The sequence below is a fragment of the Saimiri boliviensis genome, chromosome 19 (genome assembly GCF_048565385.1).
Source record: "Saimiri boliviensis isolate mSaiBol1 chromosome 19, mSaiBol1.pri, whole genome shotgun sequence".
NCBI classification, from domain to species: Eukaryota; Metazoa; Chordata; class Mammalia; order Primates; family Cebidae; genus Saimiri; species Saimiri boliviensis.
The window spans coordinates 42264213-42289393 of NC_133467.1; the positions used below are offsets into that span (position 1 = coordinate 42264213).

Genomic DNA, 25181 nt, shown 5'->3' on the forward strand with positions numbered 1-25181 from the left:
TACCTCATTGTTTTCACAAGTAATTTTCTAATGACAAGTGACTTTGAGTTGCCCTTTCACATACCTCTTTGCTATCTGTATATCTTTTGGGCGAGGTGTTTAGATCTTTTTCTTACTTTTAAATTGGGTTGTTCACGTTCTTGTTACTGAGTTTGAAGAGTTCTTTGTTTATTTTGGACACAGGCACTTTATCAGATCCGTGTTTTGCAAGTATTTTCTGCTGATCCTGGGAACCAATGGCCTTTCCAAGATAGGGAAGTAATAGGAGCCAGGAAGCTCTAATCCGGGCGTTGGTGGTCCTGGTGCTGAGAGGGGAGGAGGCAGTGGGGTCTCTTCATGCTCCGTCCAGGTCAAGTAGAAATCCAGATGCTCCAGCCCAGTGAGGTGAGCAAGAGCCTGGGGTTTCGGATCAAATCTGCTCTCAGGTCCTGGGTTTAACCCGCACTCGTTATTCACCTTGGCCAAGTCATTTGCGGTACTGGTCTTTTCATCTCAGTTCCATCATCTGGGAGACCTGAAAAATCATATCCACGTTCAGTCTTTGTTGATAACATTAATTATTATACTTTCCAAAGGGCTAATTCAATAAAACTTGCACAATAAATATATGAATAGATGTTACCTAATTCTGTCCTCTTTCTGGTAAATTAGCACTTAGGAAGCGACGTCACATGCATTGTTTCATGTGAAAAAGAGCAACTGTTAGGATCTCTGCTTTCTAGGGACCCTCTTCCTGTTTTCTTAGAAAGTCCCTTTTGCCAGTTTTCTTCATCTCCGTCAACATCCCTTTTTAAGTTCATTTTCCCCTATCAAGCACCTTCAGTAACAACCTATTAGACACATTCAGTAAAAGTGCAAATCCTGGGCCCGCAAGGCCGTCTCCTGACATATCCAGCTTCTTGCTGTTTTCCCCCCTCATTTTGTAACTTTTCTCACGGAAAGTGTACAAATCTGTCTCTTTACGAAACTCCATTTAGTCCATCATCTCCACCCATGTCCACGGCCATGGCCTCAGTTTCCTTCTCACAGGGATCCACTTCCGCTCGGATTTCCTTAAAACCCTGGTCATGTTCGTCCTTACTCTCCTTCCCGCTCCATGTCTCCTCCTGGAGCCCCTGGGGCTGCCCGGTGCTCATCTGTCAGGCGGTGCCCTCAGCTGAGGAATGAGGGGAGCCCTGTCCTCAGGAGGCGGGAGGTCATGTGAGATAAGGAGCAGCTCCTGGGTCTGTGGAGAGGACACAGGGGAGGCGCCCGGTGAGTGTCGGGGGATGCACAGTCCCGGACACGTGCCGTGATAACTTCGAGTATTGAAACGGATTTCTTCACTTGTGTCTCTTTGCTTTCCCGTGGATTCCCACACCCCCAGTCAGGACTCACCTCCGCTGGCTCCAACACTCTCACCTGCTGGCTTTCCCAGGAATCCAGAGCACGGACCAGGCTCCAGGCAGCAGGACAGAGGGCACCCCTGTTGTTTCATTCTCCTTCACCTGGTGACTTCTCCCTGCTGTCTAATAAGGCATTTGTTCCCTACCATGCATTCTCTCTCTCATTCGTCTATTTTTCTACAATTTTTAAAAATTTCAATGGACCAGATTATAATGCTAGTGATTATAAAGTTAATTCAATCTCTTCCGCATACCTACGTAATTTTTTCTTTCAATACATTTTTATATATGAATAGATACATTTATGTCATTTGTCATATACATTATATATATTTGGCATGTATATTTAATAAAATGTATATATATGCAATATGCATATCGGTATGATAGTTTCATAAATATCCCATGTTTAGTCTTCCCAATTCTTTTCTCTCATATGTGCATTTAGTGTTGATTTTCCTTGTTGTTTAGAATCCCCTCCCTCCCAAAACACAGCCTGTGTTCAGTGCGATTTCTTTGCCTTGACCTTATCTACCTGGAAGCTATTTGTGTTTATTAATCCAGTTTCTGGAATATGCTTGTCAATTGGGATCACCTTTTCCTCCTGGCAATCTTGTCGTTATCGGGCGATGTGTGAAAAATCAACAATACAGAAAAGACCAAAATGTCTTTCTTGGCAGGACATGATGCTGTGTTTATTTGTCACTTTTACTGAGACTGTCTGTGAAGGTTAATTCTGGAATAATTTGACTGGGCCAGGGGGTGCCCAGGTATTTGGTTAGACATGATTTCTCCCTATGTCTCTGAGGGTGTTTCTGGATGCAATTGACATTTGAATTGGTAAACTGAGTAAAGCAGATTGCCTTCCCCATTGTGCGTGGGCCTCATCCAGCTCACAGAAGGCTTCAATAGAATGAAAGGCTAAGAAAGAAGTCTTTGCGTTTCACTGTCTTTGAGCTGGGACATCAGGCTTCTGCCATGGGCCTTGGACTTGGTGGGGAACTAGATTCGACTGTCCTGGGTCTACAGCTTACTCAGTGTAGACCTGGACTTCTCTGCTTCCATGATCACATGAGCCAGTGTAAATCTTTCTCTCTCTCTCTCTCTGTCTCTGTCTCTCTATCTCTCTCTCCGTGTGTGTGTGTGTGTGTGTGTGTGTGTGTGTGTGTGTGTGTGCCCTGCTCATTTTCTTTCTCTGGAGAACTCAGACTAATATAGTAATATATGCCAGTTGACAGTGTTTGTCTCTATGCTTTTTAAAGGTATAAAATAAATAAATAAAACAAAACCCTGGCGTGTTCTCTAAGAAAAACCACAAAAGAAATGAATTCGGACAGGTTTTACACTGAGACATTCAGGTGTGAGGAAAACATGAAAATCGCTACGCTAGAGAAAGCAAAGACTATTGAGAATGTCTCACAAACACAAATTACACATCAGCAGGTAGATTTGACCTTCAAGGTGGGCACATTTTATGTTAAGTGCACTTTGGGTGGAATTTAAGATGAATCTAGGACTTTCATGATGGTTGTATCTGTGTGTGTGTGTGTGTGTGTGTGTGTGTGTACACATATATATACACACACAGACACATATAGATAGATAGATATAGATATAGATATGGAGAGTGAGAGACAGAGAGAGAGAGAGAGAGAGAGAGAGAGAGTGTGTGTGTTTATCTTGCTGTCTTGTCCTGGCTGCTCTCCAACTCTGGGCCTCAATGAATCCTCCGGTCTGCCCCTCCCAAAGTGTCCAGATTATAAATGTGAGCCACCTCACCCAGCCCATTTTAATATTTTTAATTTAGTTCAACAATTGTGGAAGACAGTGTGGTAATTTCTCAAGGATCTAGAACCAGAAATTCCATTTCACCCAGCAATCCCATTAACTGGGTATAAGCCCAAAGGATCATACATCATTCTACAATAAAGACACATGCGCACATATGTTTATTGCAGCACTCTTCAATAGCAAAGACTTGGAACCAACCCAAATGCCCATCAATGATAGAATGGATAATGAAAACGTGGCCCACATACACCATGGAATACTATGCAGCCATAAAAAAGGACGAGTTCATGTGCTTTGTGGGGAATGGATGAAGGTGGAAACTATCATTCTCAGCAAATTAACACAAGAACAGAAAACCAAACACTGCATGTTCTCAGTCATAAGTGCAAGTTGAAAAATGAGGACACGTAAACACAGGGAGGGGACCATCACACACCAGGGCCTGCTGGCGGCTGGGGGGCAAGGGGAGAGATAGCATTAGGACAAACACCTAATGTAGATGTTGGGTTGATGGGTGCAGCAAACCACCATAGCACATGTATAGGTTCATGTAATAAACCTACACATTCTGCACGTGTATCCCAGAACTCAAAGTATAATAAAGAAAAAAGTTTTAAACTTAAATACACATTCCACAAATTACATAACAAGTTTAGGAAGCCTCCTTTATGCCAGTTTTACAGAAACAGAAATGACGGCACATCGATGACAAGATGTCAAAGTGGCAACATCCTAAAGTAGTGAAAGAGAAAGAAAGTTGTTCTGGAATTCTATGCCACAGTGAAAACTCTTTCAAAATTGTGACTGAAGTAAGGACATTCAAAGACATACACAAAATGAGGCCAGGCGCTGTGACTCAGGCCTGTAATCCCAGCACTTTGGGAAGCAAGGGGATCACTTGAGGTCAGGGAGTCAGAGACCAGCTGGCCAACATGGCAAAGCCTCGCCTCTACTAAAAATACAAAAATTAGCCAGGTGTGGTGGCACGTACCTATAATCCCAGCTACTCAGGAGGCTTAAGCATGAGAATCACTTGAACCCAGGAGATGGAGGTTGCAGCGAGCTGAGGTCATGCCACTGCACCTGAGCCTGGACGATGGAGCAAAACTCCATCTAAGAAAAAAATACAAATAGGGAAACCCATTCGGGACCCTTCTTCTTCACGAGGGAGCTTTTCTCTTTCTTTCACCTGTTAAATTTCTGCTCTTAAATGAAAACAAAAATGCAAATAAAAATAAAGACATACAAATATATGAAATCATTCACTGACCCACACTACAAGAAATGTTAAAGGAGTCGTCTAGGCCTCAGATAAGGATACCAGAGAGAAAGCTGGACCTCCACAAAGAAATACAGATGACTGAAAACCTCTATGTGGGTACTTCCATGTTGGGGTTTATAACATGTCTAAAATCAAATTACATGACACTAGCACAAAGGCCAGAAGGGGAGGTACAATGTCACCTGATGGCAGCCTGATCAAGGTGTAGTCTAGAAACCAGAAAGCCATCACTGACACAACAAAAGAAAGAATTACAGCTAATAAGCCAAAAAAGGAAAGACAATGGACTGATATAAAAGCCATGTGCTCACTCTGCTGGAACCACTGCTCTCCGGGCCTCTCCCTATAGAAACACACCGGTGGCCAGTGAAAGTGAACAAGATTGATGACGGCAGCATCGTTTGTAATCCTAAAGTAATAGAACCAACGCAATTTCAAACATAATGGAAAACGCTTTATTTAACAAACACGGACAATCGAACAAACAGTGGAAGGAAGTCCTTTTGCCTAGAGGAACGCGGAGGGTCAGGAGATGCTATTCCTGCATGGATTTCAGGGTTTCCAGACGCCTACTTTTCAGGCTAGTTCTTCCGGAAGATCTTATTCTTGGGGAGCTACAGGTTCTCGCATTTGGGCTCTTCCAGGTTCTGTCTCCGTTTTCCCCTCAATTCCTCCCCATTCTGCTGCAATAAAAAAATTAAACCTCACCGCCAGCGCCTCTGTACGAGCCTTTTAGGCGGTCTGGATGTCTGGTCCACCGCTCCCCGGCCTCTTTCCCCGCTTGTCCGGTCCCCGGACCCGACCCCAGCCCAGCTGCGCCCCCGGCTCCACCGCGCAGAGGGTGCCCTGGAGGCCCTGCCCTTTGCTCACCCCGCGGAGGGCCGAGAAATCAACCTGAATAAACGCTTTGTAAACGGAATTTCCATGGAAAAATCTCTCATGATTGCCATTCTCAAGGCTCTTCAAAGGACTAAAAGCTAAAGGCGACGATGGAGTCATTGGGCAAGTCGTGCGCCCTGCTGAGTGCAGGACCCTGCGCCCCGCCAGGGGACCCACGAGCGACCCTCACCCCATCCCTGCCCTGGCGGGGCCCCGTGCGGGACACAGGATCGGGAGACGGCAGCGAAAGCGACTGCGCAGGGTGGGCAGAGGGTCCCTGACTGGGTGAAGTCGGCGCAGAGAACGGGAAGAGCCATCCCGGGAGCCGGCCGGGCGCTCAGCGTCCCTTCCACCCCCAGGTGCCTCCGCCCGGGTCGCGGACGGGGCGTTTCCGGGGGCTCGTGAAGCAGCGGCGGGGCAGGACCGGCGAAGGCCATTCCGCTGTCCTCTGACTTCAGAATCTCCCAACGCGTGGGTGTCCTAAGGCACCAGCGGACTCGCTGCTCCGATCTCTCCGAGCCTCGCTAGCCGTCCTGCCCAGGCAGCCCTTAGTGTGGAAGGGATGCGGGACCTTTGGTGAGTGGCCGAACCCATCGCACTCGGGGGAGCCGGCAGCACCTGTCTCTGTGGCGCAATCGGTTAGCGCGTTCGGCTGTTAACCGAAAGGTTGGTGGTTCGAGCCCACCCAGGGACGCCTCCTGTAACTTTTAAATCGTTCATATATTATCAATCACTGGAGAATCTCCCATTTCTTCCCATAGTCCTAACTCCGAAAGGTTGGTGGTTCCAGGCCAGCCAGGGATATGCCCATTTCAGGGAGGGTTTTCTCTTCTCAGGATTCTAGTCACAGTTAACAGGGAGCCCTGTCAAGGGCCACCCCCCTGACAGATCCAATTCTGACAGAGCATCTCCTGAAATGTCAGGTTGTCTTGTGCCTGGGTACAAGAAACAGAGACCAAATGAGTCCCTCTGGTGCGATAAAATCCTCGTGCTGCACCTCATAGGCTTGGATGGGTTAACAGGGACCAGCCTCAATGTTTTTCATTTTTAGCAGGAAGCTTAGAGAGGTGTCCTATCCCCAGGATGTGCCTGGATTTACGTAATGTGACCAGTAGAATCATTTATCATCATTGTAATCCTCTCCATAAATTTTTGAAAACAGCATTTCCCCCCTCAGTTTGTGCATGATTTATTTAACCCTTTTGAATCTGTGTTGGAAATGAGGTTGCCTCGTGGTTTTAGGATTTCCAAGAATCCTGCAGTGATCATTCTTGCACACATCTCTTTGGCTACTAATATTCCTATAGAGTAGAGAACTGGATGTGCCACTGCCATATTAAAGGCTTTTTTTTTTTTTTTAGACGGAGTTTCGCTCTTGTTACCCAGGCTGGAGTGCAATGGCGCGATCTCGGCTCACTGCAACCTCCGCCTCCCGGGCTCAGGCAATTCTCCTGCTTCAGCCTCCTGAGCAGCTGGGATTACAAGCACGCGCCACCATGCCCAGCTAGTTTTTTGTATTTTTAGTAGAGACGGGGTTTCACCATGTTGACCAGGATGGTCTCGATCTCTCGACCTCATGATCCACCTGCCTCGGCCTCCCAAAGTGCTGGGATTACAGACTTGGGCCACCGTGCCCAGCCTACAGGCTTTTTAATTTTAATTTTTAGTTTTTGTGGCAGGGTCTCATTCTGTCTCTCAGGCTGGAGTGCAGTGGCCCCATCACATGTCACTGCAGCTTCGACTTCCCAGGCTCAAGCGATCCTTCCATCGCTCAGCCTTCCCAGTAGCTGGGACTACAGTCGTGGGCCATCATGCTCTGCTGATTTTTGTATGTTTTGTAGAGAAGGGATTTCACCATGTGGCACAGGCTGGTCTCCTAATCTTAATCGAAGTTAATACGAGCACACTTTCGTCTGTGTAGGTTATACTGGGCTCAAGCAGCTCTGAGGCCTCACAAAGTGCCAGGATTTACTGGCATGAGCCACTGCATCAGGCCTTGTATAACGCCTGCAACTTCAGCAAATTTAGCAAATTTATCTTCTGTGGGAGAGGTACCAAATCATATTCCAATTTATTTCTCAACTCTGATACTGTCCCTTTCTTCATTTACTTGCTGGCACAACAAACTTTCTTCTCCCTCCCCATCTTTTTTTAGAGTAGGTGTCACTCTGTCACCCAGTGTGGAGTGCAGTGGTGTGATCTCAGCTCACTGCAACCTCCACCCGCCGGGCTCCAGCGATCCTCACACCTCAGCCTCCACAGTAGCTGGATCTACTGGCATGCGCGAGCACCTTCAGTTTTTTGTTTGTTTGTTTGTTTTGTTTTTATTTTTGTTTTTGTTTTTGTAGAGATAGGGTCTCGCTTTGTTGCCCATGTTGGTCTCTAACTCCTGGGCTCAACAGATCCATCTGCCTTGGTCTCCCAAACTGCTGGGATTTCAGGTGTGAGCCACCACCCTTGGCCATGTGCCCAGGATATTCTAATAAGGGGCTAGGTGGCTTCGTGGTTTAACTAAGGGGATGATACAACAGAAGGACATGGAGGACATTACACACAGATATTCTGTGGCACAGGATGGATAGGTAAACTTCTAACACATTTCATTTGATTTTTGAGACAAGGTCTCGTGCTGTTGCCAAGGCAGCCGTGCAGTGGCACAGTCATAGTGGAGCATGATCACGGCTCACTGCAGCCTCAACCTCCCCGGGCTCAGGAGATCCTCCCACCTCAGCCTCCTGAGTAGCTGGGACTACCAGCATACACCAATGCTGGCTGGCTAATTTTCATATCCTTTCGTAGAGAAGGGGTTTCACCATGTTGCCCGGGCTGCTCTCCAACTGAGCTCAAGAAATCCACCTGCCTCAGGCTCTCTAAGTGCTGGTGTTACAGTTGTGAGTCACTGTGCCCAGCTTGTAATTGTTTCCTGTGGTGACCAAGTCACATGGGTCCAGAGAAGACAGGTCACAGTGACCTCTTTGATAGTCTTCCGCCAAGTCATTTATGCAAAGGAGCAAAATCACAATGGTCTCAGACATTTTTTTCTCCTTTCAATTCCTCTTTTCTTTCTAAATTTTGATTTGACTTTTATTTGCTGAAAACAATCTAATGCCAGCTCTCTCTTCTGTACTAATGAAGAATTAACACGCAGGTAAGTGTCTCTGAGTTATTCCCTGACTGATTTCTTTCAGAGCCTATGTCCATAAAAATCAGCCCATCTGAGAAACATCATTGGAGCCAACAGAATCCTGCACCTGACAGGCCCCTGTTACAGACCTGGATCCTTAGCGCTACTGGCTCTCGTTCCATTTCCCGCCGCTCAGCACACAGAAAGCCAATCATTGAGACACTGAGTATTGCTGAGGAAGAAGCTACTTGGGAGGCTGAGGTAGGAGAATGGCTTGAACCCGGGAGGCAGAGGTTGCAGTGAGCCGAGATGGAGCCATTGCATTCCAGCCTGGCCGACAGAGTGAGACTCTGTCTCAAAAGAGAGAGAAAAAGAGAATACAATAGTGTAACCATTCTAAAATACTGCCTGATAGTTTCCAATACAGTGAAAAACACACCTACTTCCTGACCCAGCCATTCCATTACAAGGCTTATACTCAACAGAAATGAAGGCACAGGTCCATAAAAAGGCCCATTGTGGAATATTTGTAAACAGCTTTTTCACAATTGCCAAGAGTAGAAATAGTCCAATTGTCCATCACCTGTAGTGTATTCACAGGTTAGAATGCACTCACCAATAACACCAAAAACCAGAGAATCATGCCATATAATGGAAGCATCTCATAACCACTGTTGCATTAAAAAAAAAACACAAAAAACAAAAAACCAAACAGGCAAAATCAGTATATTTCTTTACATGATTTCAAAAAGAAGCAAAAGTAAATCACAGAGATAGAAATCAGAAGGGTGACTGCCTAAGTGGGGATGGGGTGAGGATTGACTGGAAGGGGCACTAATGACTTTTTGGGCTGGTGACAATGTCCCATACCTTGATCTAGGTGACAGTTTCTTTTGTCAAAATACACTGGGCCTCGAAGTTAGGATTAGCACACTTTGGTCTGTGTGGATTATACCTCAGTCATTTACTGTTAGCAAATAAAGAAATAAAAACAAAATTAAAAATTGGGGTTGGGGAATGTCATTAAGTTTCAATTTTATTATATTCTTTAGGTTTCACTTAAAATACCCGGTTGGAATTGAACTCTCGTCTTCTCTTGTTCATTTCTGTTTCTGCCTAAAATGACCCTAAGGATGTTTGAAATATCTGAGCTAAAGAAACAGGCATGGCCACATCATGTCATCAGTAAAAGATCCCAATAAGGCTGACTGAGAGAGAGCTCCTCAGCTTTTGGATATTGCCCTTAATCAGAGAGGGGGCAAAAGTCTAGCCTTAAGGGCTGGGCGCGGTGGCTCAAGCCTGTAATCCCAGCACTTTGGGAGGCCGAGGCGGGTGGATCACGAGGTCGAGAGATTCGAGACCATCCTGGTCAACATGGTGAAACCCCGTCTCTACTAAAAATACAAAAAATTAGCTGGGCATGGTGGCGCGTGCCTGTAATCCCAGCTACTTAGGAGGCTGAGACAGGAGAATTGCCTGAACCCAGGAGGTGGAGGTTGCGGTGAGCCGAGATCGCGCCATTGCACTCCAGCCTGGGCAACAAGAGCGAAACTCCGTCTCAAAAAAAAAAAAAAAAAAAAAAGTCTAGCCTTTCAGGATAACGGACCCAGCATGCAGGTTACGGGTTGCTTCTGTTTCTGCCGCTACAGAGAGCTCTGAAGCCACAGGAAAGTTGTAACCTCTCTGGTCCCAGGTAAACCGCGCAGCCCAGGCTGAGCTTGGAGGCTAACGGGAAAGAAAAGCCCTACACCCTAGAAGGCACACTGCAGTGACTCCGATTTGAGCCGAGTTTGCTGCGGCCACAGCACCCAGTAGCAACCGCGATGCGAGCAGGGCGAGCCGCAGAATCGGACGCGGCCCGACTCTCTTTAAACTGAATGTAGGGCTGCTTCCGTTTTGGAGATCAAAGGGTCCGCATAGATTTCGTTTTTTCTTGGTGTCTCTTCATTTTTCCCCACTCTGCTACGATAAGCAAACAAACAAACAAAAAACAAAACACTTGCCATCTCTCCCTGGTGCAGTCCTCACCGCTGCACAAAGCGACTGCGAAGTTTTGACTCCCGGGTCCCGACTCTACCGACTACCGGCCCTCCTCCCGGCCATTCCCTGTGGGACCCACCCCCTGCCCAGCTCCCAGCCTCCTGCCCCAGGCACGCACCCCAAATCAGCGCGGCTGAGCCCCTCAGCTCCATCTCGCCAAGTGGTAAGAGAGGGGCAGGACCCTTTTCTTGCCGCTGGCCCCTAGAGGACCTCACCCCTTGCCCTCTTCTGGGGGTGCGGAGAAATCAATCGGAATCAACGCTTTTCAGAAAGAACCTACTTCCCCTTCGCGACCAGTCTGGGCGAAATCCTGTCTGTAGAAAACATACAAAGTTAGCCGGCATGGTGACGCGCCTGTTGTCCCAGCTATCTGGGGGCTGAGGCAAGGAGATGGCTTGGCCCCGGGAAGTGGAGGCTGGTGGAGGCTGCAGTGAGCCGAGTTTGCACCACTGCACTCCGGCCTGGGCGACCGAGTGAGACTCTGTCAACAAACAAAACAAAATAAAACTTCCCCGTGGAAAAACAGTGCGTGATTTCTACTTTCAGGATTCTTCAAAGGGCTGAAAGCAAAAGGCGACGACGGATTCGTTCGACAAGTCCTCGCCGTGGGCCCTGGTGAGTGCCAGACCCTGCTCCTCCCGAGAAGACCCACCAGCGACCCTCACCCCATCCCTGCCCTGGTGGAGCCCGCGATCGGGGCACAGGATCCGAAGACGGCAGCGGCAGCTCCGCAGCGCCCGGAAAGCCACTGAGCAGCGTGGGCACAGGCTCCCTCACTAGGTGAAGGCGGAGCAGAGAACGGGAAGAGCCATCCCGGGAGCCCGCCGCGCGTTCAGCTTCGCCTGGGCCACCGGGCGGCTCGGGCAGGTTTCGGATGGGGGAGTTTCCGGGGACTTTTGAAGCAGGCCAGGGGCAGGGTGGGTGAAGGCCATTCGACTGTCCTGGCCTCCGAATCTCCCAACGTGCCGGTGTTCAACGTGACCAGAGCGACTCACCGGTCTCTAATGTCTCCGGTTTTCCAAGGCCTCCTCAGTCATCCTGAGGACAGAAGGGCTGGGGACAGTTTGGTGAGTGCGCCCTGCCTACAGCCTCCTGTAGAATCGGTAGTCACGGTCTCTGTGGCGCAATGGGTTAGCGCGTTTGGCTGGACTAGATGGAGGAGACAGGAGGACAGACTCAAGAAAAATTTGCAAGGTGAAAACCAGTAGGATTTGCTGATGGATGGAATACAGGAGGGGAGAGGTAGATTATTAGGGCCATATCTTAGTTTTCTTATACAAGATGGATTCAATTGCAATGACATTGTTAATTGAAATTGACTTTAAATAATGGCACGACCTAAAGTTATGCAAACATTTGCCTTGGATAAAATGTCAAGTTTTTAAAGTTTTTAGCTGGGTGGACAGCATGGCTTGACTTCCCATCTCTTGGTATCTCTTAATGTTGTTAAAGAAAAGTTTTTCTCCTCTGAGAGGCTTATTTCAGTGGAAGTCCATCTGCAAAATCTGTTCTAAATTTAAATCAGAAAATAACTACGTGTCCTTGACAGGCTCATTATTGTTTTTGAGAGTGACCTAAGGCCGCCTCGGGGGGATCTGGGGGCTGTCTCGCGAAGCCTGCGCGTCTGCACCGGGTGCCCTGCCTGGGGGCAGCGCAACACCTGCAGTCCTAAGAGCGGGTTCGCCCGGGCTCCCAGGGGGTGTGTTTCCTGCCTCTTTAACCTGCTAGGGGCGGTTCCAGTTGCCAGGAAATCAGCGTTTTTCAGGATTCCGGGCTGGTGCTTTGAAGGAGAGGCGGAGGGGAGACAGGGATTTCCCGTTCTTGCCTCACCGGCCCGTCCCCCGCCGGCCCTAACGAGGTTGCGCCCCGGAGGCCGAGGGCCCTTTAAGGCCCGCGCCTGCGCCGTGCGCTCCCGGCAGCGCGTCCTGGAGGAGCCCGCGGGCTGCGGGCGGGGCTGGGCGGCGGTTGAGACGCCGGTGCCGCGAGGCGGAGGTCACGGTCCCCGGGCGCCGGAGCTTCTGAGTGAGCGCCAGGCATTTGTAAACGCCAGAAGCGCGACCTGCGGAGCCAGGAGCGGGGGCGCGGCCGGGCGGCGGCCGTCTGCACGGGAGGTTGACGTCTCCGGTGGTTCCAGCTGAGGGCGCCAAGCCGGACCCCGGTGAGTCCGGGCCGCGTGGGGGCACCGCAGGGTCGCGGCGCGTCCGGGGGCCCAGCAAGTGTCGCTGCGCGAGCGGGGCGGGCGCCGGGGCCCCTTCCCTGCGCTGCATTCCTCGCCCGCCGCTGGCGCCCGCCGCCCTCTCGTGGGCGCGGGGCAAGAAACTCGCGGGGTGTCTTCCTGTGGCCTCCCAGGGGGCGCAGGGACGGAGCAGCCTCGGGGGCAGGTCCTCGTAAATCCCGTGGGGACGCGGACCCTGCGCCGCACCTTCCAGGCCGGAAACCGGTTCCCTCCGGGGACCTGCGGGGCGGGAGCGCTCTGGCCCCTGACGTGCGAAGTTGGATCTTTCTTGGCGTCCGGGATTCGGCGCCTGGCGCTGTCTCCAGGCTGGTGGCGGGCAAGCCAGGTGTGCCAGGTCCAGGACGCACGAGAGGAGCGTTTGCCGCCGTCACTGAATCCCCTCAGCACTAGCGGGGCAAGCCTCAGATTCACCGCAGGGTTTCCAGCAGGTTGGATTGTGGCGCTGCTGTGTGCGCTCCAAAGACTTGCTGTGATTTCCGTGTGTGTGTGTGTGTGTGTCTGTGTGTCTGTGTGTGTGTGTCTGTCTGTCTGTCTCTCTCTCTCTCTCTCTCTCTCTCTCTCTCTCTCTCTCTGTGGCTTCTTAGATGATCTCATTTGGCATCCTCTCACCCAAGAGTTAAGCAGGGCATTTGGAATGGTTTCCTCGCTTTCCTCCTGTCTCTTGCTGGTAAAGCGGCTTCCGACGGTCAGTCTTCTCCTGCGGTGCCGTCTTTTCTTGGGGTTACAGTGCTGTCCATCCGTTCCTTGCGGAAGGAATGACTCCCAGGGCTTGACGAAGTTAAAGTGATCTGCTGGTAGTTTTTAATCTCTGATCTGAGCTGTTAGCATTAGTTGCTTTCTTTCTGTTTTTAAACTTTACTGATAAAATTTCACCAGTGACCTGAAGCTCTTTTATTTTGTGTTCTAAAATGCTAGCTTTAAGATATCTGAGAACTTTGTGTCAAAGAAATCTTCGAAAAGTTATGAAGTATACACAAGAAGTTCACAATTGTAAAAGTGCAGGTGGTCTGGGAGCAGTGGATCACACCTGTAATCCCAGCCTTTAGGGAGGTCAAGATGGTCAGACCACTTGAGCCCAGCCGTTGCAGACCAGCCTGGCAATGTGGCAAAACCCCATCTCTACTAAAATTACAAAACTTAGCTGTGTGTGGTGGTGTGTGCCTGTAGGCCTAGCTACCCGGGAGGCTGGAGTGGGAGGATCACCAGAGCCCAAGAGGTTGAGATTGCAGTGAGCCGCGATCATGCCATTGCACTCCGGCCTGGATGGCAGAGGCTGGGCATGGTGGCTCATGCCTGTAATCCCAGCATTTTGGGAGGCCCAGGCAGGTGGATCACCTGAGTTCGGAAGTTTGAGAACAGCCTGGCCAACATGGTGAAACCCTGTCTCTTAGGAAAAAAAAAAAAAAAAAAAAGTACAGGTAATGAATTTTTACTAAGTGAACCACCACAGACCGAGAAATAGAACATGACTAGATTGGTGTATATATGTAGGGGTGGCATTGTTGTTTTTAGAGGTATATGAATGATAAAACTTTAGTATGAGATATTGTTGAACATTTTCCCAAAGTGGTTGGACCATTTAGCAGGGAATATTCCGGTTACCCTACATCCTTGCTGATGCTTGTCAGTTCAAAATTATTTTGCCATTCGAATAGAGGTGCAGCAGTATATCAGTGTGGTTTCAATTTGCATTTTCCTGGTATTGAGATTGAGTATTTTTTTATTGTCATTTATATGTCCTCTTTTGTGAAGTGTCTGTTCAGTCTTTGTATCCTGTTTTCATTGATATGCTTGTTTTTCTGTTGATTTGTAATACTTTATTCTGGGTATGCGTGGTTTCTAGAATATATATGTATTGCGTTTCTCTTTTTTCAAACTGTAGCTTGCCTTTTGACTCTTTTAATGGTGTTTTTACATGAATGGAGATTCTCTAATGTTTTTTTTTTTTTTTTTTAATTTCTTTTTGAGACAGGATCTCACTCTGTTGTCCAGGCTGAGTGCAGTGGCAGAATCACAGTTCAGTGCAACCTGGACCTCCCAAGGCTCAGGTGATCCTCCTGCCTGAGCCTCTAAGTAGCTGGGACCTACAGGGGAGCACCATTATGCTCAGCTCTTTTTTTGTGTTTTTAGTAGAGATGAGGTTTTGCCACAGGCTGGTCTGGAATTCCTCAGCTTAAGTGATACACCTGCCTTGGCTTCCCAAAGTATTGGGATTATAGGCGTGAGCCACTGCACCCAGGCTGAGTTTCTTAATTTTAATAAAATTATACTTGATCAATCTTTTCGTTTATGGTGACTGCTTTTTGTGTCCTGTTTAAGACATCAATGCCTAACCTAAGAATACGAACACATTTTTCTGTGTTAGACTTACAGCAATTTTATTTTAGTTTATGCATTTATTTTTCAGACAGGGTCTCACTCTACTGCCCAGCCTGGAGTGTGGTGGCATGATCTCAGCTCACTGCAGCCTCCACCTCCTGGCTCAAGTGATCCTCTCACCTCAGCCTACTGAGTAGCTGTGACTACAGGCATGTGCCACCATTGTCTGGCTAATTTTTGTATTTTCTGTAGAGACGAGGATTCAACATGTTTCCCAGGTTGGTCTCGAACTCTTGGGCTCAAATAGTGTGCCTGCTTCAGCCTCTCAGAGTGCTGAGATGACAGGTGTGAGCCACCTCACCTGGCCGTGATTCACTTTTTACTACACGGAGTGACTGCTTGATCCAGCACCATGTATTGACAAGACCATCCTTGCCCTTCTGTACTGTTGGGCACTTTTTTTCCATAAATTGGATGGCTATACGGTTATCTGATTTATGAAATTACTGTGGGTCTGTTTCTGGACCAATCTGGGCAACACAGTGAGATCCCGTCTCTACAAAATAAAATAAAATAAATGATTTTTAAAAAGTGGGTAGAACAGATGGAGTCATAGGTGTAATTTATAAATGATTGTCAATTTCTTGGCTACATTCAGGTGTTGGTAAGTCAGATCTGTTGGGCGTTCAGGCAAAATGTATTAAGTGAATTATATGGTGTTCAGAATGATTGCTAGATGTTCATTGTGACTTGAATTAGATGTTATTTGGGACTTACAGAGCTACAGTTTTGACACTTTTATTTATTTGTCTTTTTAAAATGTTTACAATCTTCCTGTCAAGGCACTAACTATTTTCTACTTAATTGTTCTTAAGTGTCCTTAATTTACCAGGAAAACTTTAGGGATTATACCTAAATAAGTGTTAAGCTGTTTAAAGGGCTGATGTGATGTGATGTAGACAATAGTATTCTACATAATAGTTTCAGGACGACATTGATTAAATTGTTTCTTTTTCCTTTAAAAAAATTTTTTTTCTTGTGACAGGGTCTCGCTGTGTTGCCCAGGCTGGAGTGCAGTGGTGCAGTGGTGTGATCATGGCTCACTGTAGCTTTGAGCTCTCAGGCTTAAGCAGTCCTCTCAGCTCAGCCTCCGTAGTAGCTGGGACTACAGGCCCGCACCACCATGCCCAACTCATTTTTTATTTTTTGTATACAGGGTCTTCCTTCCTACGGTGCCCACACTGGTTTCAAACTCCTGGGCTCAAATGATCCTCCCACCTTGGCATCCCAAAGTGTTGGTGTTTCAGTGGTGAGCCATCACCCCTGGCCATTTTAGTTTTAATAATTTATATCTATTTCTAGTTTAAAATATTTACTAAAATCTATTATTTATGAATATGGTATTCATTATTGTTAAGATTATTTTGTATGTGTTTAATTTCATTTTCAGTATAAGCTCTTGGAAATTAGAAATCTTATCCCTTATTCACTACTGTATTCTCAGTACTTGACCTTGCCTGGTATGAAACAGGATATTGAATAAATATTTGTTAGATGAATGAGTGAATGAACATACTGATACCACATTCAACAACTCTCCAAGTATCACAGCATTCACCATCTAACAAATAAAATAGCTCGTAGAGAGCAGAGCCACAGTCAACCTGCCGTAAAAGGAAGTGTCAATGAAAATCAACCTTTGTATGTGTAGCTGCTAAGATTTGGGGGCTTTTGTTACCGCAGCATGAACTAGCAAAGCTCAGTGAGACAGCAGATAGAATATACACATATAAACAGACCAGATAGACCAGTAGATGAGATTCCAAAGATAGTTCAGTCAGCATTAACTAACTACACCCACACTCTCCTCCTAACAGAAAGAATGGAATTCCTGTTCACTGAGATCTGCCTCAAACAGTATCTTTGTGAAAAGTAAGCACTTTCTCTGGCTACTCAAGTGATCAGTCAGGACTCTTTTTTCCCACCCGTCCCCGGTTGGAGTGTGGTGGTGCCATCGTAGCTCACTGTAACCTCTAACTCAAGGCTCAAGGAATCCTCCTGCCTCAGCCTCCAGAGTAGCTGAGACTACAAGTGTGCGCCACCATGCTCCGCTAATTGTTTATTTTTTATTTTCAGAGACAGGGTCTTACTGTGTTCCCCAGGCTGGTCAGGACTTGATTGCATGTGACAGAAACCAACCAACTCTAGTTCCCCGCCTTTCAATCTGCTCCTTTCTCCGTCTTCCCAGTCTCAACAAGTGTCGGTTCCATCCTTCAAGTTGCCCAAGCGCTGAATCTCGATGCTAACCTTGATTTCTCTCTTTTATGTCACAGCCCATATGAAGGCAAATCATGCTCAGACCCAGGCGGAGGTTCCTGCTGACCCAGGCTCTCACCGGCACATTGTCCTCTACTGTCCTCCTGAGGGCGTCTGGAGCTTCAGTGCTGTGTGCTCTCGGCCTCCATGCTGGGGCACCACCGACTCCCGCCGTCCAGGGCTTCCAGTGGACTCTCCGAGGCACTGATGTGGAATCTTCCCCATTCGGTGCACCAAGAGCAGCCTCACATGGTGTGGGCTGACATGAAGAGCTGCCAGATCCAACAGGTAACAATCCTGAGGTCAGGGAGTCCTGTCTCTATTTTGACTCAGATGCGAAGGGAAGATGCCGTGGACCCTAAACATCGCAGCATGACCAGCGTGTGCCACCACGACCTGCAGCGCGTGGTCAGGTGGAAGTTATTTGACTTCAGGAGAGGACAGTGTTCTCTTCGGGCCTTTTCCTCAGTGGCCGGATGTGCGTCCCTCTCCTCTCTCTTCCCCTCTCACCCCCAGTCTCCATCCCCATTTCTCTCTCTGTCTGTTTCCACCTTGCTGTTCCCTTTCACCTGCTTTCTCCTCTTCAGCTTTCATGGTTCTCCCGTCCACCCGCATTTCCCAGGCTAAGGCCCCTGCACTGTGCTGGGTGGGGAGATGTGTGTGGATTTAGGCGGTGCCCTCTAGATGTGTCCCGGATGGGGGAACATGGCTCAGCTGCCAGTATAATGGTTTCAGAGAGTGGCCACTTTTGAAGGCCTTTCACAGCTCCCATTCTAGAATCGTGTAGGACTTAAAACTGATGGGCCACAGTGGAATTCTTGGTTCCTCAGGACCTTGTGGTGGACACCTTCTTTCACTGAGCATTCACAGGGTGGCTGTTAGGTGCCAGGCCCTGCTCTGGGCTAGGAGCACCATAATGAGTAAATATCAGGTCACTACCCCATGGAACCCACCACTGCAGGGGCATCGAGAGGGGGAGAAAGAAAGCGATGTGGCCTGTTTGTGTCCTTCTTACGTGGTCACCTGCCAGGTCCTGGGGGAGTGGGAGCCAGTGCAAGGAGAGAAGCCCAGTGAGCAAGGCAAAGGCACGATGTCAGACCCAGGGCCTGAGACCCCCTCCTGCAGCCGGGCAGCTTCTGGAGTGGACAAGGAGCAGCAGGGAAGGTCGTGGCCTGGTGTTCTGGGGTCCACTGGCCCGTCTCATTCCTGTGGGTGCCAGAATTTGTCCAAAGGGAGGACTCGGTGTCTCTGGAAACAGCAGGCCAGAGACAGGATGTTTCAGAAACGGAGGAAGGAACTGTACATCGTGGAGACAGAGTATGGGTTTACAGTAGTGCGTCTCTCTCTAATAACTAGTTAGCGTGTTCCTGTTAATGGAAAACATTGGGGTTGTAAGTTCCCCTGGATCTTCTCATCGTCGTGTAAGTTCATTTGTTCCCCCTCCCTCCTGTCTTTTCTTTCTCCCCTCCTTCCTTCCTTCTTTCCTTCCTGCCTCTCTCCCTCCCTCCCTTCCATCATTCTCTTTTCTTTTTCTTTCTCTCTCTCTCTCTCACTTTCTTTCTTTCTTTTAAACTTTTTTGAATAGACCACACTGTACTGAAACCCACATTATTTACCAAAATCTCTGGAGCTGCTTCTGTCTTTCAGGCAGGAATGTCATCCTGTATCCCTCAGTCCCTCCCAGCCTCCTTCTCCTTTGATTTGTGGGTGCCCCTGGGGCAGCTGCTGAGTCTCAGGGGTTTCTAGTCTTCATCAAGTTCTGCCCGCCTGGATGATTTGCCCCTGTCCTTACCAGAAGCCTGCAGTGTCTAGATCACTGAGGCTGCTTCCGCCTAACTGATCTGCTGTCTGTATTCTGAGGGCACCCCAGCAACAGAGGCAAAAGGCACAGGCATTGAAATCTCCAGCTGCTCTGACTCTAGGTTGGTGCACTTCCATGCCAAGTACTAAGCGCACAAGAACCGGATGCCACCAAAACCTGATTTGGGTCTGCTGCCTCCTGATTTGTTTTTTAGAGCAGTTCTAGGTTTACAGGTAAATTGAGTAGATAGTACAACAGAGAGTTCTCCTAGGCTCCCCTGACGTCCAGCACACAATTTTCCTATTAGTGCATTGTATTAGTGTGGTCCATCTGTTACAATTGATCAACCAATATTGATACATCATTAGTAACTAAAGTTCATAGTTGACAGTAGAGTTCATTCTTCGAGTTTTCACAGATTGAGTTTTGGCAATTACATCATGTTGTAAACCCCCAATACAGCATCATGCAAAATAGTTTCAGTGCTGAAGATTCCCTGCGCTTCACCATTTCCTGCCTCCTCTCCTTCACCCCTGACAAGCACTCGTCATTTCACTGTTTCTATCTTTTTGACTTTTCAGGAATGTACTACAGTTGGAATCATAAAGTATATACGTTTCCCGACTGGCTTCTTGCTCACATGATGGACTTAAACTTCCTCCATGTCTTTTTGTGGCTTGATGGCTCATTTTTTAAAAATCACTGAATTAGATTTCATTGTATGGCTACAACACAGTTTGTTTATTCATTCACGTTGTGAAAGACATCTTGGTTCTTCCAAGCCTTGACAATGATGAATAAAATTGCTGTAAGTACTTATGTGCAGGATTTTGAGTGAACTTCAGTTTTCCCAAGTGACTGTACCATTTTGATTTTCACTAGTTATGGAGAGTTCTGGCTGCTCCTCATCTTTGACAGCATTTTATGTGTTTACCTTTTTGCATTTTAGCCATTCTAATAGGTTTACAGTGATGGCTCGTTGTTTTAATGTGCAATTCCCTAGTGACCAACGATTTTGAGCATTTTGTATATGCTTATGCGCCATCTGCATATTTTATTGGTGATGTGCTCAGATCTCTCACCTATTGTTATTATTTTTTTGCCTTGTGTTGCTTAGTTCTCAGAACTCTTCTTATATTTTGGACAGCAGTGTTTTATCAGATTATTTTGTATATATTTTCTGCCAGTCTTTGACTTGCTTTTTTCATTATCTTCACAGTGTCTTTCACAGAGCTGAAGTTTTTCATTTTCAGGAAGCTCAACTTGATTTTTTTCATTCGTGGATTGTGCTTTTGGGTGTGTATCTAAGAAGTCATCATGGAACCCACGTTCCCGAGCTCTGTTCCTATGTGATCTCCTGGGATTCTCATGGTTTTGCACCTTACCTTTCGGTGTAAGGTTCCTTTTATAAAGGGCATAACATGCACACCTAGATTGATAGATTCATGAGAAGTGTAGTGATGGTGGGTTTATTGGAACGAGTGACCCATGCCTCATGAGATGACTGCAGTGGATGTCCTGGGCCAGTGACCCTGGACTTCAGCCATATTTCAGCATCTCGAGGTACAGTACACCAACATCAGAGCTTCATGTTGAGTCAAAGCAGTTAACACAGCCAAGGTATTCAGAGGACAGTGATGGTATCAGTAGCTATAGACTGTTTCCAGCTGGGGAAATAAAGAAGTAAATTTAATAAGTCTTCTAAATTTGTCCTTGCCATAATGATAAATAACTTTATCTTGATAATGAATTATATCCTGGTAAGTTAATTATAATTTACCATAATGAGAAATAACTTTATGCTGAGTACAGCAGACACACAAGCCCTTGAGGACACATGCCTGAGGATTCTGATGAAGATGTGATGTTCACATATGTGCATAGTTGGACCTACAGGCCAGCTTTGAAACAGTGGAAGACTTAGTTTCAAATTCAAGATTGCTTTGAGTAGAAATTCACTTTACCTCTCTTTGCATGGCAATAGGGCTAATCTTCCCTAAGCTACCCCTTACAAGAAAAGGAATCATACTGGTAAGAATTCAGACTTCAGCAAACATGGATAAGTAAGGAAGTCTTATAAAGTGTTCTAGCCACCTAGCAAGAAACCAGGAATTTAGCAAGTTTGTTCACATTCAGGACAGTTGTGTTCACTAGATCAGAGGCCCTGAGACACGAAGAAGAGACCCGCTAACAAGGGGAAGTGTTTCTTCCTGTCCTAGGACATCACTGCCAACTTCAGGGAAGCAGGAACACAGCTGCCCGCTTTACAGTATGGGCTGCTTTTGTGCCTGGAGTGTGTCTGATGTCCCAAGACCTGTACCTATTTCAGGGAGCCTTGGGAGGAGCCTGAATCACGGATGGAATTGGACAGTGCATGGAGATGGTTGAGCAGGACGAGGGTAAGTGCAGGGGCGTGGCCAGGTCCTACTGGGAGATGGTGAGTGGCACTGATGGGGACAGACAAAGATAAAGTCAAAAGTGTGCGCTTCTGTGTCAAAAACTCAAACCAATAACTAGTTTGCTTTCATAAGCAATAAGTATTTTTCTATTTACCTGAGAATTTAATCTCAAAACAGAAATCATAAAAATAGTAAGTCCCAGGCATAAACCCTAAACTATAGCTCATATTTATTCTTTCTAAATAGAGCCATTAGTAAAATCTTCTTCATAAAACATATATTGTGGATATGAGAAGGTAAAAGTCGGCCGGGTATGGTGGCTCATGCCTGTAGTCCCAGCACTTTGGGAGGCCGAGGTGTGCGGATCATGAGATCAAGATATCGAGATCATCCTGGCCAACATGATGAAACCCTATCTCTACAAAAACACAACAATAGGCCGGGCGTGGTGGCTCACGCCTGTAATCCCAGCACTTTGGGAGGCCGAGGCGGGCAGATCACAAGGTCAAGAGATCGAGACCATCCTGGTCAACATGGTGAAACCCCGTCTCTACTAAAAATACAAAAAATTAGCTGGGCATGGTGGCGCGTGCCTGTCATCCCAGCTACTCAGGAGGCTGAGGCAGGAGAATTGCTTGAACCCAGGAGGCGGAGGTTGCGGTGAGCCAAGATCGCACCATTGCACTCCAGCCTGTGTGACCAGAGCGAAACTCCGTCTCAAAAAAAAACAAACAAAAAAAACAACAATTAGCCGGGCGTGATGGCACATGCCTGTAGTCCCAGCTACTCGGGAGACTGAGACAGGAGAATCGCTTGAACCCGAGAGACAGAAGTTGCAGTGAACCGAGATTGCATCACTGCATTTCAGCCTGGTGACAGCAAGACTCTGTCTAAAAATAAAAAAAAGAAAATAAAGCAAAAGTCTTAGAATCATTGGCATTCCATAGAAGAGAGAATTAAATACGGTCAAGGGAAGACCCGTCTCCTAATTCTCTTGTATGTTCCAAAGGTCCAGGGAAATTCCAGGTCTAATTCCATGGAAAATAGAGGTGATTTTCCATGCTGTTAAAGCAACGTTGCAGGCACTTCTGAAGTTTGATCCCAATATACTAGGAGGGCACACCTCTGTCCTGGAAGACGATACAGGAATGAATACTCTTCCAGTGACTCATTGTGGTCATTCGTCCAGCATCACAGAAAACAAAAAATGGAAATATGGCCAAATTCATGATTTGCTAGCCCTCTTGTTCAGGTTTCTTACCTGATTCTTAGGATAACAGCGTTATCTTGAGGATTATGATGCAGATATGCTGTCCAAATATGTGCACAGTTTTGAGCAAAATGCCTGGTACAAATTGATCAACAAATAATTACTGAATAATTATATGAATATTTACTGAATGACATGGATCCTATGAATAGCTATGGAATAATTGTTGTGATTGCTTTTATTGGCAGTGCTCAAAGGTCTTCCCTGTGTGACCTGAATTAAGCCACATAACTTGGTGAACCTGCAGTGAAACCTGGGGAACGATAACTCCAAATAAATAGGCAAGGCTCCCAGTTTCCTTAACAAGAAATAGAAACTCCATGAACATCGTTCAGGGACAGATGACATCATTACAGGTGATGAGATACCAAATCAAAACTCAGAGACTTCACAGACACCTACTGTACATTCCTGCACTCAGGTGACCATGAGTTTGTCACACTGGCCTGGGGTCTGGTAACTTGACACGTGGGCCTGGGAGACAAACTCATGGCATGAACTGAGGAAGAGATAAAAATTCCCTGATATCAGGCCGGGCGCGGTGGCTCACGCCTGTAATCCCAGCACTTTGGGAGGCCGAGACAGGTGGATCACGAGGTTGAAAGATTGAGACCATCCTGGTCAACAAGGTGAAACCCCGTCTCTACTAAAAATACAAAAAATTAGCTGGGCGTGGTGGCCCGTGCCTGTAATCCCAGCTACTCAGGAGGCTGAGGCAGGAGAATTGCCTGAACCCAGGAGGCGGAGGTTGCGGTGAGCCGAGATCGCGCCATTGCACTCCAGCCTGGGTGACAAGAGCGTAACTCCGTCTCAGGAAAAACAAACAAAACAAAACAAAACAAAACAAAAAAAACAAAAAAAACGCTCCCGCCAGAGCGGGGTTCGTCCTCCCCTTCACATTTTCCTCTCACCCGCCCCACACCCCTTCCACAGCTGATCTGTTCTGTCACTTCCAGGTCACTGAGTTTCCCATTTAAAAATATAAATTTTTTTTTTTTTTTTTTTTTTTTTTGAGACGGAGTTTTGCTCTTGTTACCCAGGCTGGAGTGCAATGGCACGATCTCGGCTCACCGCAACCTCCGCCTCCTGGGTTCAGGCAATTCTCCTGCCTCAGGCTCCTGAGTAGCTGGGATGACAGGCACGCGCCACCATGCCCAGCTAATTTTTTGTACTTTTAGTAGAGACGGGGTTTCACCACGTTGACCAGGATGGTCTCGATCTCTTGACCTCGTGATCCACCCGCCTCGGCCTCCCAAAGTGCTGGAAAGGAGAAGACAACCAGGCGCCCATATTTCCACCAACTGAAATTAAGTACTATTCACACACGTACATATTTTTCTTCCAAACCATTTTTAAGTTACTCTCTTTTTTAATCATACATGCTTAGCATCGACCATACCGCCAGTAGAGAAAAAGTACAGATATGTACGATTTCTGATCACCTTAAGTTCAAAATCACTTGTGTTAACATTGGGGCAACGCCGATGGAGTCGTGTTCTTCTGGTGTATCTGCAGAGAGAAGAATGTATGTTCCAGCTAGACTGCCCCCTGCCCGCCCCCGCAGAAGAAAAATCAATAAAGGCCATACATAAATGTTTTTTTGTAAAATTGAGCTTAGACCCTTTTTATTTTACTAATACTTCATTTAATAGTGCATGAACTTAACTGAAGACAGTAAGACAGAAACAAAAATGGAATTCCTCAACTCCGATCGCAGAGACACTGTTCTAAAGGAATGCTCTAAAGGGAAACACACGTTAGATCAAGGCGAAGGCGGTAGGGTTTGCAGCGGTTTTCTTCTGTGCTCGTGGTTGGCTGGTTGCTTGTTGAAACGACACGGTTCTCTGTGATATTGGAGGACTTTCCATTTCAAGCGGAATGCTGCCTCTCCAGCTTAACCGTATGTGAAAAGAACCGGTTTACACTGCGATCCTACTCGTTCCAGGCTGCGAATCAAAAGCCATTATTTGAAGAAGGGCGCGCAGGCTCCGCCGGCCGCCGACAGCGCGCTCGGTCGCGGACGGTGCGGCCCCGCCTCCCTGGGAGAGAACAGACGGGGCGGGGGGAGGGAGAGGCCGACGTCACTTCCCCGCCGGCTCCGGCCGCGGTCGCTGGGCTGAGTGGCGGAGGAGCGGGCGAGCCTGGGAAGGCGCTGACGATGACGTCACGGAGGGGGCGGCCTCTATGCAGATGAGGCGGCGCAGGGGCTGCTGCTCGGCCACCCGCTGCTTCCCGCCGTGCGAGTTCCCCGCGTGGGAGCGAGTCCGGGACCGCGGGTCGGCCCCGAGGGTCCCAGCTGCGTGTCCGGGCGAGGAGGGCCGGGGGTGCGGCGCCCGCGG

At 47.6% G+C, this 25181-nt stretch overlaps 1 long non-coding RNA gene and 1 other non-coding gene across 5 annotated transcripts; both read left to right on the top strand.

Moving 5' to 3' along the window:
• Positions 1-5957: 5957 nt before the first annotated feature.
• Positions 5958-6031, top strand: TRNAN-GUU (transfer RNA asparagine (anticodon GUU)). Its single transcript has one exon. It is a non-coding gene; the product is annotated as a tRNA-Asn (tRNA).
• Positions 6032-12408: 6377 nt separating this feature from the next.
• On the top strand, positions 12409-24835 carry LOC141582304 (uncharacterized). Of its 4 annotated transcripts, none has more exons than XR_012515135.1 (4): positions 12409-12659; positions 17390-17660; positions 19755-21572; positions 23031-24835. It is a non-coding gene; the product is annotated as an uncharacterized LOC141582304 (long non-coding RNA). The 4 variants fall into 4 exon arrangements; XR_012515136.1 differs by lacking the exon at positions 23031-24835 and having other exon boundaries at positions 19755-20566; positions 21393-22493; XR_012515134.1 differs by lacking the exon at positions 23031-24835 and having other exon boundaries at positions 19755-19981; positions 20393-22493.
• Positions 24836-25181: the final 346 nt, after the last annotated feature.